General features: G+C 36.5%; 1 protein-coding gene across 26 annotated transcripts in view; it reads left to right on the plus strand.

Moving 5' to 3' along the window:
• The window catches only part of flncb (filamin C, gamma b (actin binding protein 280)), a 65,571-nt gene that overhangs the window by 1,742 nt on the left and 46,622 nt on the right, over positions 1 to 17,207 (plus strand). The window lies entirely within an intron of this gene.

Consider the following 17,207-nt stretch of genomic DNA (forward strand, 5'->3'; position numbering starts at 1 on the left):
CTGATATATTCAGGTTCTGTGTCAATACATAAAAAAGAGGATGTCAGATGTATTTTGTGGATTTTGGTCATTGGGAGTGTATAGTTTGCAAGCCCCTAACTCAATTTAGGATCAATGCTAGTATGGATTTTGTGGATCTGTCTCATTTGAAACTGACCTCCAGGCATGAAATAATCATTAATTTGGGTGCATTGCTGAGAAGTTGTTATTGTAGTTGTTTTATTGCATATATATTACTGTACATGGTAACACTTTATTTTAATGGTCCATTTGAGTATTAGTAGACTGTCTGCTTAATATCTGCTGATACTGCTCCTTCAACAGACATTTAACTGACTGTAAGACACTTTGCAAGTGCTTGTCAACTTACTCTAGCCCCAGACTAACAGTCTACTTATAATCTAATGAGAATTAGTTGGCATGTAGATGCAATGTAACTGAGTTCAACAAACTGACCATCAAAATAAAGTGTAACCCTGTATATTTCTTTGTATAGAGACACACTGTCATATACTGTAAGTGGCAGTAAATGTGGCTGATTCAGGAGAGGTATGTCTTTATAAATCACAAAAATACAGTGTTTTTTTTTATATCATCTTGGCATGGCACATGGCTTCTCCTAGAAAATGACCCTTGTATCTGTTCCAAGGACAGTGTTGGTGTTTTTGCAGATGGCGAAAGAGAATTGTATTGTTCTGGTGTCTGAGTGGTGGGTGTCAGAGCATGGCAGCATGACATTCTTTCAAAACATTTGACACAAAAAACGGGCGATGCTCACTTCATTCCCATCACTGCTGTGGAGCTAGTTTGTTTAAACAAAGACTTGATTTGACCAGTGATTGTGGCTTTTATTTGAGTTCGACTGCAGACGTGGCCCTCATGGATTGGGGGATGGAGCCAACTGTCTAACACGCTGGCACATGATGGCAGTGCTTTCAGCCTGGCTGTCATTGGCAATACGATGGATCTTTCCAGAAGGGCTCCTGCCTCCCAGAACCCCCCTTACGCAAGAGTATAGGGTGACAGAAGTGCAGAAAAAACTCCCCAACCCTTGTCCAAGAAACCCTGTGTGTGCGTGTGCGCACGTGTGTGTGTGAACTGTGTCACATGGGGGCAGCAATGCTGCTACAGGAAATACCACTCACCTCATTTATTTTATCACCACACACTCAGATACACATGCAAAGTGTGATTTTACATTTAAATAGACATATATGTAATTATTGCAGAGAGGTTAAAGAGACCTGGTGACAGTAAAAAAAAAATTATGAAATTATATTAAAATGCTTAAAATACTTACATTATATTTAAAATACTTGCTACAGATTTTGAGAAAACAACTGTGAAGGATCATCATGTGCAAAATATCATACTGCAAAAAACAACGGTCTTGCTCGTTAAGTAAACAGGTATTAGTTTGTGGAAAACTAGGAAAGAAATGCATAGTTTTGGCTTAAGTGATGATGGCTCTGGGACAGTAATCATCAGCGTTCAGCTCCAGAGTGAGTGATTGATAGATAGACAGCTGCACTCTGGGGTCCATCTAGTAACAGGTGCTTTAAATAGTCCTACAGACACAGAGAGCCAGGATAGAGGGGGCTGCTGGAGGTTATTTGGATAGTGAGAGAGAGAAAGAGTGAGTCATGGAGTTGAAGAGCACATGATTGACAATTTATTGAAACGTCTGTCTGTCTTTTTCTCGCTAGAGCTCAACAATAATGATTTGTCCTGCTTTTACTCCAGAAGTGCAGATTTTCACTGGCTATGACAGAATTCTGATTAAGAGATAGTTTTAGCAATGTATTTTTAGGCCTGTTAAGCAATTACGAGTTGCACTGTAAAGTTTTTTAGATGTTAAAATCAGTTTTGTTCGTTTTTAAGATATCTATAAGCCAGTGTGCTCCAAAAAAGTGACAATTTGCATTTAGAAGATATAAAGCTGATATAAACATGTAAGGCATGTAGTTTGTCATCTAATGGACCAACATTTTTGTTCACGTCACCTCATACTTCAGTTTCTCTTCAAATCATAATCAATCAAATGCTCTCTAGTGTCTGACATGCTCCGCCTTCTTCAAGACGCTTCTCGTTTGCTTTTCATTTGATGTACTTAAGCTCAACCACCCTCACTGGCTAAAGTGTGATAAAACAAAATGCTATTGGCATTGTCTTTAAAAAAGGAGAGGGGCTACATGATGTCCCATCTTCACTTTGTATTTCGGTTGAGATTACGTCAGACATCAAATAAAAATACATATTTTAAAGCACTTCCTTTTAGAGTTACATTGCAGTTTAACCCATATAGGTAATTGGATTTTATAGTACTATTTTGCTTATATTATGTACACTGAAAAAAATGATGTCTGCAAAACAAATTTATTTGTGTTGAATTTAAAGAAACAAATAAAATTTAATAAAATTCAACTTTATTTGTTTGTTTAAATTCAGCCCAAATAAATAGTTTGCAGCCACTTAACGTAAAAATGGATTAAATCCAAGGAATCATCTCTGAAAATTTTTTTCTGTGTATTTAGCATAGTCAAACAATAACTATCCCTAAACCCAGCTTAGACCTCACTTTAACTTATGTAGTTACCTTATATAACCCAGTAGTCTACTTTATGCAAGTACACTTAAGATATACATAATGTAAAATAGTGCGACCGATAATTTCACTGTATGTACTTGACAACGTGTAACTGTAATTGGTTTATTTCTGAATATTAAAATATTACTAGCTTGGACAGGACTACAAAACTTTTGCATTTAACAAAACATCCTTGAAAAAATTGTGCTGTTTAATGCAAAAGCAATGTTTAGTTTACCAGGAAAACTAAATGTTTGTGTTTTCTAAGACTGAAACCACATGCATGTGATCAACGAATGATATACACACACTCTCTCTCCGTCTCTCTTTCTCTCTCTGTATCTCTCAATCTTTCGCTGTCTATCTGAAATTAATATGTGATGAAAGGAAGTCCCCATTGACATATGCTGTATCCCAGAGGGGGAAATATCTCTTGATTTAATTTCGAGATGTCGTAGCATGTTTCCCTGAAGTGCTTTAGTGGCTTTATCAGCACAGTAAGTTATCTCTGCCAAAGTCATGCTCTGTTTCTCCGCATGCAACACTTTCCTGGCTCATTAAGCGGATCTTTCCCTCTGCTGCTCCACATCCAGAAGCAGCAGTTGGTTTTATCGATTCACCCTTCTTGTTCACCTCTAACATCATTTCTGGTGAACGTTTGCGTGTTGCAACTCCCAGAGCTTATCTTCAGGATTGTCATTTTTGGCCACGAAATGAAGGACTTCCATCAGCTTTTCTTTCTATGAGCAACAGCATGCAGGCATTTTCTTGCACTCCTTCTCTCTCTCGTGTCTTCCTGCTTTCTGCGCACAACAGCGTCTTTAATTGTTACCATGTGTCAACGGCTAGTCAGTCCACTGGAATGTTCAAGCACGGCCAGTGAACACCCCCTACACACACACACACTTACTCACACATACTTGTATACATGGTTTACGAGGACTGTCCGTAGGAGTAATGTATTTTTTATTGTACAATATGCTTATTATATGGCCTTACCTTACCCCTATCCGCTTGTTAAGTTGTGATGTATGGAAAACTGTTTCCGGGTCCAACACTCTTCCCATCTGAATTGAGAAAACATTGGTTTATAACCACTTTTTAGTCATATTACAGCACATATTAAAGTCAATTTCCTACAACATTGTGGGTTTCTCAACAGTCTGTGCACTGCATTACAGACACCAATATTTTAACAATTTATAAAAATGAATCATATTCTGTCCATCTGATATTAGATATGGATATATATCTATTGCGATCATGATTTTCGAAGTGAAGTTTATTCATAAACCAATTTCGAGAGGATCACGTGCTTATGATTGTTCACAGCTGTTCCAACTTTAGCTAATGATTGATTATCCTATCAGATGATCCTTAATTCACTATAAATAACCAGACTTTTCTCATCTCAGTATCTTCGTCTTGAAGAAACCCCCCCCACCCAACCCTACTTTCCCTCCTTTCAAACGGGCGTCACGGTGGCCAGCGATTAGCGCTGTTGCCTCACAGCAAGAATGCCCCTGGTTTAATTCCTTTTCGAACCAGACGGCATTTCTGTGCGGAGTTTGCTCGTTCTCCCCGTGGTCACGTGGGTTTTCCCCAGGTCCTTGGTTTCCTCCCACAGTTCAAAAACAAGCACTCTAAACAGTTAATCAAAAATACATTAGCTAAACTCTGAGTACACCTTTCAGCATACATATCTGACACTTAGCTACAACAAGCAAGAAGGGGAGTCATCGAGATCTACCTAAGCTCAAACTCCCCTCTCGCCTTGCAACGGGAGAGAGCCCAGTGCTCGAAGATCTTATAAGCTCAAGGCTCTCTTCCGGGACAGCACGCCAAACTAGTTTTACTATCAATCATCAGCTAAGTGTGAACTCTTGAAAATATGGCAGCGCCACATTTGTAAGCGTCTTTTTTATATATTTTTCAAATTATTACAGTTTGATTGATTACAGCCATACTTAACAAGAGGATTTCTAAACCCAATGCTTTTAGAACCCTGTGAAAAATATCGAATGTCAAAAGTCAGTGTTAGGTAGGATTTTTAAGTGTTTAAAATTACCAGAACATGTGCACCCTAAAAATGCTACAGTAGGTTACTTTAACCCAATTCTATGGTGACCGATAGAACTTAACGTGGTGCAATTTAAGAAAACACGTGCAATCACAGCAACGCCAGCCAATTGAGAAAAGATCTTCATCCGTTTAATCGCACACATACTGCAAATCCTCATGACGCAAACACATTTTTAAAAATGTGCTGCATTTACTTATAGCTTAAATAATTTACAAAAACAGGGTGCATTTTCTCACAACACTTTTAAATAGCACTGAACACAACGGAAATTTTTCAAGCGGACCCTAAAACGTGATGGACCCAGTTATTTAGGTTATGATTATTTAGGCTTATAAAATACAAAAGACAAGGGAATCAGGATGTTAAAATAAGCAAACTGCTCACCATCCGTTGGGTTCCATTGTTTTTGCTAGCGTTGTGAGAAATTGCTGGAATTTTTTTTGTAATTGCATGTGTTTTCTTAAATTGCAGCACATTAAACTCTCTCGACCACCATGCAATTCTGGGTGTAATATGGACTAAACCAATTGCTGGGTTAATTGTTTGTATGAAATTATTAGGACCAAACTGAACCCAATGTTTTGGTTCTTTTGCCCAAATTGGGTTTAAATAACCCATAATTTCTTAGAGTGTGCTATTAAAACACCTTAATGGAGAACATCTAATACCCATGCCATTATACAATTTTGTGTCCTCATAAACACACACATATTCATTCATTTTCTTTTTGGCTGAGTCGTTTTATTAACCTGCGGTCAACACAGCGGAATGAAACGCAAGCTTATCCAGCATTTAGGCAGCGGATGCCCTTCCAGCTGCAACCCATCACTGGGGAACATCCAAAACATTTTCACTCCCTCCAGAGATTTCACTTGGATAGCTATGCTTCTTTCCCTCAATTTGTTCTTATGACATTATTAATATTTCTACTAATGACAGTCTCAAATGTACTGTTGCACTTCAAGGGTCCAGGTGCATCCTGGGTAGGCGGATACCAGGTGTTTGTATGTAACGGTTGTGCAATGCTTGTTCCATTGTTCGTAGTGTATATAATAAGTACAATAGACCAGCTTTGGATTCTTATATTTATTCATATGCAAACCATTAGAGAATTATTTTGTTTTGGTTCATAGCTGCCGCAGTGATTGAGTTTAGTTCGTGACAGCATAAGGCCTGACGGGTATCACAAAGGGTTTATTCGAGATATCGTTTGACAGCCGCTGTGGAACTTTCTGTTACTTTATAAATCCAACAGCGTCTTCAGACTACAGCATGTGGGAGATCAGGAAATGATGGAAAGCAGACGAGGGGGAAAAATGCAGATGGCTTTTGATTATGAATGGGGTGCTGGAAGGCTGACTGGGGCTTCATCAATGCTGTAAGTGATATCTGAACCTCTCCAGTGTTTTCAGCTGCTCACGGTGCCGTTTGGATTGAGTTACAGATCGCTGTAGAACATGCTCGTTTGTTTTAAAGCACGTCTGAGATCCAGAATTAACTGGCTGGTTTGCATTGGGGGATTGTTGACCCAAAAATGTAAATTCTGTCAACATTTAATCGGCTGCTTGTTGTTGAAGCGCTGCTTGAGTTTCTTTTAACAAATGCTAATAATTTGTTTGTGCAAATGCATATAGATGAAATGACAGAGTTTCATTTCTTAAAAAAGGTGTGAACTTTTCTGAGGGAATTTAAGTTTGGGACATGTCTTTTTGCTTTAAATAAATTCATATTTTAATTCAGCATGAAGTATTTGTTTGATTTGAATGTATTTCTAATTGAAGAGTTTATATGCAAAAAAGTCCAAGTGCCGTCTGAAATTTCCATAGACAATTAGCTTTTTTCTTAGACTCCTATGTTTATGTTGAGTTGTTTCACTTTAAAGACCATGAAAAGAACGTATTCCTTGCCATAAAACTGAAATTACTGAAACTACGCACAGGAGCCTGATAAAAATGTTAATTTCAGCTGGAATTTAGAGGTTTATGCATCTAAACTCTTCAATCTTAAATAAATGCTTAAAATAAATACAAAACAATTTTTACTAAATGCATATGCATGATTTTCACAAAATATAAAGTGGCTAAAAGATGACTTTTAGATAGATATGGAAAAAAATTCTCATTAATTATGTTGACTATACTACATATTGTTTCATCCTTATTTATTGACTCAAGTTCTTTTTGTATTATTATTAATCTTATTATTATTATTATTATTATTATTAATAGTAGTAGTAGTGATAGTAGTGTTATGCGTCATTCACTCTACAAGCGACTCGTAGTGGCAAAACGACAAGTGACCGTTCATTTCAACAGAGTGTGAGCAACGTCTGCCGAACTCCATCTACCAGTTGGGCATGTCGAGCGACGTGACAAAGTTGAGAATCCTTCACCTTTCAAAATCAAAATATATAGTGACATTTGTAATAATTAATGCTTCTTGAGCAGTAAATTAACATATTGGACTGATGTGACACTGGAGAAGACTGGAGAAATGGTGCAGAGAATTCATCCTTGCAATCATGGGAATAGATTTTAGTATGTTAAAATAAATAATTGAGATAATAAAATGTAAGCATTTGTTAAAAATTAAAAAAAAAAGTTTTTCTATGTTTTCAACAACTAAACATGAGAAACATTAACGCTCTAGACCAACTCCGAATATTTGTGATATACTATTGCTAGCAATTACCAATTTTCCTTCACATAATAATATGCATGTGATTTTAGATTCTCCTGTGGATAAAATGTCACTCGATCTCAGTGTGTCTCTCTGGGTTGGCAGTAGGTCAGAGGTCAAGATCATGACTGACTCTGATAACAGCCTCTAACAGGTGTTTAACAACAGCTACGACTCCTGTGATGACCTCAGAAACCTGTCTTTTTTTAACATTCAGCACAACATAAGTCACCCTGTCAGCTATTTTTACGTCTTTTCGCAGTCTTAATGTCTTTGGCAGGCACAAAGCAGCTCTTCTGTCGTGTGTTATCAGTAGGGCTGGGAATCAGACGGCCCAAGTGCACTCTGGGGTGTTCGGTGTCAGCAGTGTCAGGCGCAGAGCGTGATGATGTCATCAGCTGCCTGACCCCGGGGTTGCCAGATTGACTCGGACAAGAAAATCCCTCATCGTCCACACGGTCAAACAGTCTTCGCCTTACTCATTTTCAACACCCCACACACAGAAATAGACTGACGAAGCCCTACATATTGAACAGCGTTTATAAATGGAAAATTACTAATAACTGGTATTTCACTGTAACGGTTACACTAATGCTTTGCCGCTAAGGTTTTCCATCAATTTCACAGTGATTGAACTTACAACCAGGAAACCCAGATGTGAACTTTCTCCCTCATAACTCTGGACTTTATCTTCTCTCTCTTTTTTTTTTTTTTTAAATGGTAAACCTGTGTGTCAGGCGTCATTCAGAGCTCTTTACAAAGAAGAGCTTAACAAGGCAGTAAAAAATCCCTTCTGACTGACATTTGACAGCTTTATCCCAGGTCTGGACTCCGTCTTGATGTGTTTTTGTTGGACGTCTGAAGAGAATCGGCTGCTCCGCTAATGATCTGTATAGGCATGTTTCAGGGAGCTGGTTCCTAAAGGGAACTTTGTGCACATCTCGTGTGTCTGTCTGTGTTTATTAAGTGCTGACAGGCCCATCTCTAACTGCTTTTAAAACTCTTCTCATTCTTTCTCTGCAAACCATTAAAAATGAGATGTCCTTAAGGATTGCAATGACTTGGAGGCATTAGTGTGGTGTGGCTTTGGAATGGTGTTTAGTTTAATTATTACATATTACTTTGGTATTACTGTTTTATGTAATTTTATATTTGGTTATATATTATAATTATACAAAATGGATTATATTTGTTTCACATGATATGTATCTATTGCAGGGTAGCCCAAACTATTTTATTTGAAGGGGCAAAAACCAAATACCCCTGAGAGTCGAAGGTAAATATATCAAACTATATTGCACTAATGTTACCATGGGTAATTTCTTTTTTATTTTAATAATATTTGAAAACAAATAGAAAACATTACTTTATATCCTAATGCTGCGTAACTTTTTTAAGATGATAACTTATTGCAATAAAAAGCATAAACAATCACATTTAAAAGACCGTGGAGTTCAATGCTGAGTGCACAAGTCGGGCAGAATCTGCCTTTGACTTGATTTGCTCACCAATGTCTCTGCACTGTCGGGTCACAGTATGTATGTATGTAAACAAAAATGATTAATTGTGGCTTTACTTTAGATCCAAAGAAAAAGAAAATATTCAAGGATGTAAAAAATCTGTGTTTTTGAATCTAATGAAGACAGCAGAAGTCAATGATTTAATTTGATTATTTAACCTGACATGTTTACGGTTCCAAAATATTTTAAATGCTTATCAAAATAAAACAAAGTGTGTTCAAGGGGATAAAGTTGTTGTTTTTTACCCCGACATTTAAAAATCGAACATATTTTAGAGCAGTAGTCACAATACCGTCTTAACGTGGAACCGTGATGTTTTTATCCAAGGTTATCATACCTACAGAATCTTACACCGGCCAATGTTTAACCATTTGGCCTGCAGGCTCTAGTTTGTGCATCACTGATCTAGAGTGGAAGGAAACTGGAATAAAAGCAGAATTCCCGATTTTTTTTATAAACAATTTGAAGACCAATATTTATTTGACCCCTTAAGAAATTCTATTTCTGCTTGGCTGCAGAACAAAACATTGTTGTCCAATAACTTGCCTAATTAACCCTTACTTGCCTAGTTACCCTTTAAATTAAACTTTAAGCTGAATATCAGTATATATATAGTGAAATATTACAGTCATCAAGGCAAAGACAAAAGAAGTTAGTTATTAGAAATGAGTTAACAAAACTGTTATGTTTATAAATATAACAACCCATATAACAACCCATTACTGGCAAATATATATGCATATTTCATTTTAATTACTAGATTTAAATATCATTTTATATTTAATTATAATAAATATAAGTTTATATTGAATTGTTTTGAAATAAAGTAAATTCTTCACATAAGCACAACACACTTCTGCACCTCCAAGTGCCATCTATTGAGTATGTACACACATGTCTGTGCTTGTTTACAGTGTTGTGTTCTGGCTTTTGATTGAACTCATGGTAAATGCTCTCCTGAGCCTCAGGGGTGACAGAGTCTGTCCTAATTCAGGCACGGTAGAGGGATAGACCGGGACAAAGACTCCAATGTGCCTCTTCGGGATGGAACTTTAACTCTGAAGCTTTGTTGAGCGAGGGAGGGGGACTAAGTGCTGCAAGCAGACAGCCAGAATGTGTGTGTGTTCACGAAGGGGGAAGGCATGTCTTTGAGGCCATCAGTTGTTGGTTTGGGATGCCTGTTAGCAGCTGTGACGGCAGCTGACTGAGTTCACTGAGGAGAAGTGATTGCCTGATTGCTCTCTTTACTATAAACAAAACCTCTGTCTTTAAAGTCCAACATACAGTTTTTGGAAAGTTTGTCTCTGAATCGAAAGTTGAGGAAAGGAGAGGGCAAAAAAAGGAAAGTAGTTTTGTTTTGATTTTGGTGGAAGTTACCATTGTTTCTGATTCATGATGTGAAATACCTCCTCTTGAGTTTTGGGTTTGGAGAGGAAAAGGCCTCTTGGTTTGGGCCTCCTGAGCACTGACAGACTTATTATGGTGTTTTATTGCTGGTTTACATTCGAGATGGGGTTTTCTTTCTCCTCATTTGACTTGAGGAAGAAGAATAACTCAGACTTAAACATACAAGGCCAGGAATTTGTCTGAGCACTTCTCATGAAATTTAACCCCACATTGTTTTCTTTATATACAATTAAGGCTGAAATACACAACTTTTTTCAGATGACTTGCTTCGATGTTGGCTCAGTGGCTAGCCCTGTCACCTCACAACAAGAAGGTTGCTGGTTCGAGTCCTGGCTGGGCCAGTTCCCCTCGTGATTGCGTGGGTTTTCTCCAGGTTATCCGGTTTCCCTCAGAGCTCAAAGACATGCAGTATAGGTGAATTGGATAATGGAGTATGAGTGTGTGAGAATGAGTATGTAAGGGTGCTTCCAAGTACTGGGTTGTGGCTGGAAGGGCATCCGCTGCGTAAACCAGATGCTGGAATAGTTGGCGGTTCATTCTGCTGTGGCGACCTCTGATAAAATTAGAGATTAAGCTGAAGGATAATGAATAAATGAATGAATTTGCTTCGATTTTATTTGGATTTTAGGGCTGGTTTTGTTTTCAGTGCCAGTGCAAACTGAGATTGTTGGATTTAGAGGAAAATGAATATACAATCTATCATAAAAGGCTGTCCCTGCATTTTACTATATAGTATATGCATCTATATACACAGCATTATTTGAATGGAATCATGTGTCAGACTGTATTAAATAACTGGCAAAAAGAACCCAGATGAATGACATTTCTGTCGTATTCTAGTCAAATCTATGGAACTTTTGGTGTAATTCTGATTTCATCTGGCTGCAGGCTTTAAGTCTTATGCTTCATGAACCATAAAAGTGGATTTATCTTGCCACCTAAGTTGCGATGATTCAGATTGTGCATGTTTTACATTTACAAAGGGGAGGTGAATGACCTCAAACTGTCAGTGCGAATGATTCCATGCTGTTTTGTGCACTCAGAATTAGTTTTTTTGCTGCTTGTTTGAACTACGTATTTAAAATAAGTCTAATCAACACTATTTTTAAGTTTTTTTAAGGACAGCTTAGTTGTGTTATGTTCAATCTACTTAAGTTTGTAAAAACAATTAAGTTAACCTAATCGATTGGTGTTGGGACAACATGAAGAAATTGTGAGAAACCCAGCGTTTTTGCACAGTTTTTTTTTATTTTTACTTGAAATATCTGTTTTAAAGATTTCTTTTCTGTAATTACACCCTCAGAGTTGATTCAGCGTGTCTGTGGGATAAATATGTGAGTGTTACTCCAATATTGTCCATGATCTTCAACAAGGTCGATGGCATTTTGTGGAAAAAAAATACACTATAATAAGCTATTAGTTTGCTTTACTTAAAAAAACAACTACAACAAAAAACGAGTATACTTATTGCTTTTAAAGTGATTAGTTGACATAACTTAAAAAAGTGAGTAAACCCATTGCCTTAAAATGATTAAGTAAATGAATTATGTGCACACTTATAAAAAGTAAGTCAACTTAACCAGTTGGATCTACTCAATTTTTAAAGTAAAGTCAACTTGTTGCTTTTAAGGCAACAAGTTTACTCACTTTTTAGTAAAGTAACTAGTTGGTTTTTACATTTTAACCCTGATGTCCAAACTTAGTCCTGGAGGGCCGGTGTCCTGCAGATTTTAACTTCAGTTTGCCTCAACACGCCTACAAGGATGCTTCTAGAAAGGCTAGTAAAAGTTTGTTTAGCTAGCCCAGGTGTGTCTGATTGAGGTTGGAACTGAACTTTGAAAGACTCCAGCCCTCCAGGACTGAGTTTCGACAAAAAAGCACTTGCTGCCACACATGTGCTGTACCTCAAGATCACATGAGCACTCAAAAAATGACCTTTGGTGCTTTGTACTAATGAATTTATACAACACAATTCTTTTGTGTTTTTGTGGGACAACTTAATTGTTTAATGTTCAATCCACTTAAATTTGTCAAAACGATTAAGTTAACCTAATCATTTTGTGTTGGGACAAGATGAAGTAATTGTGTGGAGCCCAGCCTTTTTTACAGTGTGTTTGTGGGAAGATCTTGAACTTTTTTCAAGCAGAAGTTCTCCTTTATCACACTTTGACGTGCTTTCCCAAGAGCTGTATATTTAGTCAAGCAATTTTGGTCAACAAGTAGGCGCCGTGCCTTTAACGCTCCACAGTTTCCATATCCATGGTGATGAATTAGTGCGCAAAAATGTGTTTATGCTGAAAGGACGTTGATAAATGAACTGTTCTGTCATTATCCAGACTCACTGTTTCTGTTGGGTTGCAGCGTTTATTTCTTTTTTGTCCGCATGCGTTCTGGTGGAGGACGTCAGTTGCTGCCGTCTTCAAAGAATCTGGCATTTTGAGAGCAGGGTTTCACATCACACTTTAATTTTGTACTTTTAAATAAACGATTAGCGATATAAGAGTGTCAATTAAAGTATCATGTTTTACACAATGAATGGTCAGAATCCATTAGTGTACTTGGTTTTGACGTGTTCTTGTTAGAAGTAACAGCTTGTTTCTGTTTTACGAGTAAATGAAATGCAGTGACATGGACGCTCATGTTGAAGTGGCACTTAGATTGTTAAGTAAAAGAGTCTTCCTGCCGTCGTCAGCAGCCGTTGGATTTTTGATGTAATGTCTGACCACAAAGACAGGATGTTCAGTAGTAAATTGCGCAAGTAAATCAATGTTTTGCAAAGCGTGGACATTTCCAAAAGAGACCAAAGAGTGATGTGAAGTGCACACTTGGTTGCATATTATTAAGTGTGGTGAAATTTGTGTATGGACATTGGAAATTTAATTTATTATTTAAATTAAATTAAATTAAATTAAATTAAATTAAATTAAATTAAATTAAATTAAATTAAATTAAATTAAATTAAATTAAATTAAATTAAATTAAATTAAATTAAATTAAATTAAATTAAATTAATGACTGTTTTTACTACCATTATGACTAATAATATTAATAATGATGATGATAATAATAATAATAATAATAATAAAAATAAATGTTTCTAAAGCACCAAATTAATATATCAGGATGGTTTCTGAATGTTCATGTCTAAATAAATATACTAAAGAAATGCATTATATTATATTATATGATATTATATGATATTATATTATATTATATTATATTATATTATATTATATTATATTATATTATATTATATTATATTATATTATATTATATTATATTATATTCTTTTTATTAATAAATATTATATTATGTTATGTTACAAACAAACAATAAATACATTTATTTAAATAAAAATCTAACAAGCAAATAAACAAATAAATAAATAAATATATTATATAGTAAAAAATTTTAACTTGGATCCTATAGTGATCATAGCTCAACATACTTTTTCTGAGCATGTGTATGACACTTTTTCTTGCAGTGAGCTGATGTTGATGTGCTGTACATGTGTTGAGAGTCAGTCTTGCTGTTTTGCTGGGCTTGTCATTCAAATATAACATTTGTTGCTTGATGCATTTCTCCTTGTGTGTGTGATTTCTACACCATCTCCAACACATTTTCATTGTTCATTGGAGATCCTGTGGAAAAAATGAGCGTTGATGGCATATGTCCATGATGTCTTCATGCCTTCCCTCTCCTCTTCCTTCTGTCCGTCCTGTGTTTGCCTTTTGGAGAGACACAGTAATGGAATTAAATTTTCCAGCCTTTCTGAAGAACCGTGAACTTGACCTCTTGGACAATGGACACACGCTCTCACAATGCAATCTGAATATTTGGAGCGTCCACAGCTTTAGGAAGTGACTTCAGGCTGGTTTGTGTTTTGTGCGATTCCTGAGGAAAGTCTGATAACTGAAATGTTATCTCTGCACAGCTACTGGGGGAATCCCTGCTTTCTGTCTGTGTTTCTTAGACAGACGTCTGCTCTGCTAAAGACCAGAAGAGCTAAGAGACTTTTGGAGAAAAGTCTTGAGAGCAAAAATAAAATACTTTCTTAGAGGTTTTGTCTTGTTTTAGTCTAAATATTTAAATGATTATATCAGGAAGCATTTCAAGTTTTCAGAAATCATAAGCTAACATTAAGTGAGTTTATTTTTAATATTAAAAAAGCTAAATTATCTGCCATTGCAAAATAATCTTTTTTTTCGGGCCCACTTTATATTAAGTGGCTTTAACTGCTATGTACTTGCATCAAAATATAAATGCAATGTATTTACTGTCTATATAATGTATTGCAGAACACTTCTGGTGCTGATGATGTGGGATATGGGTAGGGTTCCAGTCTGTAACCAGGGGCTGTGTCACTGACAACAGGGACGAGGATCCAAATGCAGGTTTTTTAGAATGGTCAGGCAAACAGTGGTCAATACAGGGGCGAACAGATGTATTAGGGCAATCCAGAGTCGTAGTCAAAATAACAGGCAGATGGTCACAAGGCAGGCAGCAAACAGGATTAAACAATTAAACAAGGCGAGGATCAAAAACATTGAAAAAAACAAGACAATGGAAAGCGCGTTGTAGTGTCACTAAAACAGTAGACAAGACTCTGCAACAGTGTTTGTGTTTTTGCTCCTTATGCGCTGCATTAATCAGTCCTAGAGCAGCTTCAGCTGTGAGAGTGCAATCAGCCAAAATCAGGAACCAGTTGTGTGTGTAGTGCATTTCTGGATTTTGTATACCATAACATGGCGGATTTGTAGTTCATGTAAGAGTTAATGTTTTCCAGAAATCTCTGGTGTTTAGGATCACTGGTGATCTTGACAGGGACAGGTTTGGTGGTATGGGTAGTTTTAAGGATGGGTTAAAGTGTAAGGGATGGTCAAGAGTGTCATTATAAATGTCATTACAGAAAGGAAGTGAAGTTTTACAAACTAATTTCCAGAAAAGCATGTGACATGATTGATCGTTGCTGGTCTCTCATCTGTAATGATTAGTAAACTAATCAGATTCCAAACTCACTATAAATAACCCGTCTAGGCTTAATCCCTTATCTTCCTTTTTTTTTTTGAGAATCCCCCGATTCATCCCCTCTCCCCCTTTCCTTCTTTACCAGGGGGAGCTTGTGAGAACTACCTGATCTGCCCTCAGGGTTCTCTTCCGGAAAAGCTTGCAAATCTGCTGTTATTATTAAGCAATATCTAAGTGTGAACTCTTGAGTTACAGATAAAATTACATGCATTGTATTTAGTAAATCATAAGTGCAATGTCAAATCATGTATTTTCACAATAAGTACGTTGTATAATTGAACGTTATAACTTTCATTGTTAGTACATATTAGTTAATTAGACTTAATATAAAGTGGGTTCTTTTTAAATGCAGTAAAACGTGCATAATTTTGCCTTTTTTATGTAATCTTTTTAGTTACGAGTGAATGGAGATAGCCATTTGTCTTTGTTTTCTTTTAGTTAAGTAAAAAAAAAACATTTGTATAATAGATTTGTTTTACATATATTTGAAAAAAAAAACTGGGAGAAATAAAAAGAGTTTAGTAAGATAAGCTATGTTTATATATTTTGCTGAATAATCGGCATGGTGAACAGACTATATTGCTATTGTATATTGCTAATAAAACCACATGTCAAATTTTATTTGTAAACTTTACAATCAGTTTCTTAGCGCACATTCACATCGTTAGACCCTAAAGTAGAATTGTATTATGGATTTGCTTTTAGAAAAACTATTAAAGACCACATAAACTGGAAGATGCTAAGGCTTTTTTTTCAGTATATTGAGTAGGGGGCGGGGCTTTCTTTTTGCATATCATTCCCTCATAGCAAACTAACGGTAAGGGGGTGTGGTTAAAAATACTAATAATAACAAGCTGTCGTCAACACAGATGGAGCGTCCCTCAAAACATAAGCACATGGTTAGACTTTGAGTCAAGATTACCAAAAACAAACATTTTTTTTCAGTAGACTAACTTGCATGGGTTAATTCTTCATCTATAGAATAACAATGTGCGTTATAGCAAAATAAACAATAAACAATTTGGATTTCACACAGACTTTTCAATAGTTTGCTACATGTTTTTTTTTTAAGATTCACCTTCACAAGGATGTGTGCAGCAGGAAAGCAGACAAATCCAAAAACAGTAAATTAACAGTGACGAGCAGTAAATAATTCAAGAGGAATAAAGCATGACTTAAAAGGAGCTGTGTGTGTGTGTGTGTGTGTGTGTGACCTGCTTTATGTCTGTCATCTCTCCATGTGTGTTGTTTAAACCTCAGATCTGCCCTCTGATATTCATGTCATGTGCGCTGCTCCATTATCTCTCCTTTCAAGGCCTTTTGGACCTTCACTTTGTGGGTGTGTGTGTGTGTGTTTGTTGAAAAACAGTTTGGTTGATAAATATATGTATTATATATATAACACACCATTGTAGTGCATTGTGTTAAAAGACTTTTAATAACTGGAAAATAATAGCTGCGTTTGGACCACAAATTACTATTTAGTTCCTCCCTAAAATTTTGCAGTTCGTAGTTTTACAAACTTTTTTGATTGATTGTGAAATAAAAGATCCCAAAGCCTCATGTATAATGCATTCCCTCTTGAAGTGAAATATGTGTGTGTGTGTGTGGGCGTAGGGTTGAATATTTCCTGAGGCTGAAATGTCTCTTCACATAGAGGCCATTGTCTCTGTCTCTTCTGTCCCTGTGATCACGGCAAAGTTTCTGTCTCCTCCAGGGAGACGCTGATGTTTGTTTGGTCTCCCAAGCAACAGACAACAATCACCTGATGCATCTAAGCTAGAGAAATTTAGCATGGCGTCACGAGCGGATGTTCAGACACTCAAAGGGCAACGCACAATCGTGGACATCTTGTTGGAAATTTGTGACCCTTGACTACAAAACTTAATTTGAGGAGAGCAGT

Source organism: Danio rerio, chromosome 4, assembly GCF_049306965.1.
Source record: "Danio rerio strain Tuebingen ecotype United States chromosome 4, GRCz12tu, whole genome shotgun sequence".
Classification (NCBI taxonomy): Eukaryota; Metazoa; Chordata; class Actinopteri; order Cypriniformes; family Danionidae; genus Danio; species Danio rerio.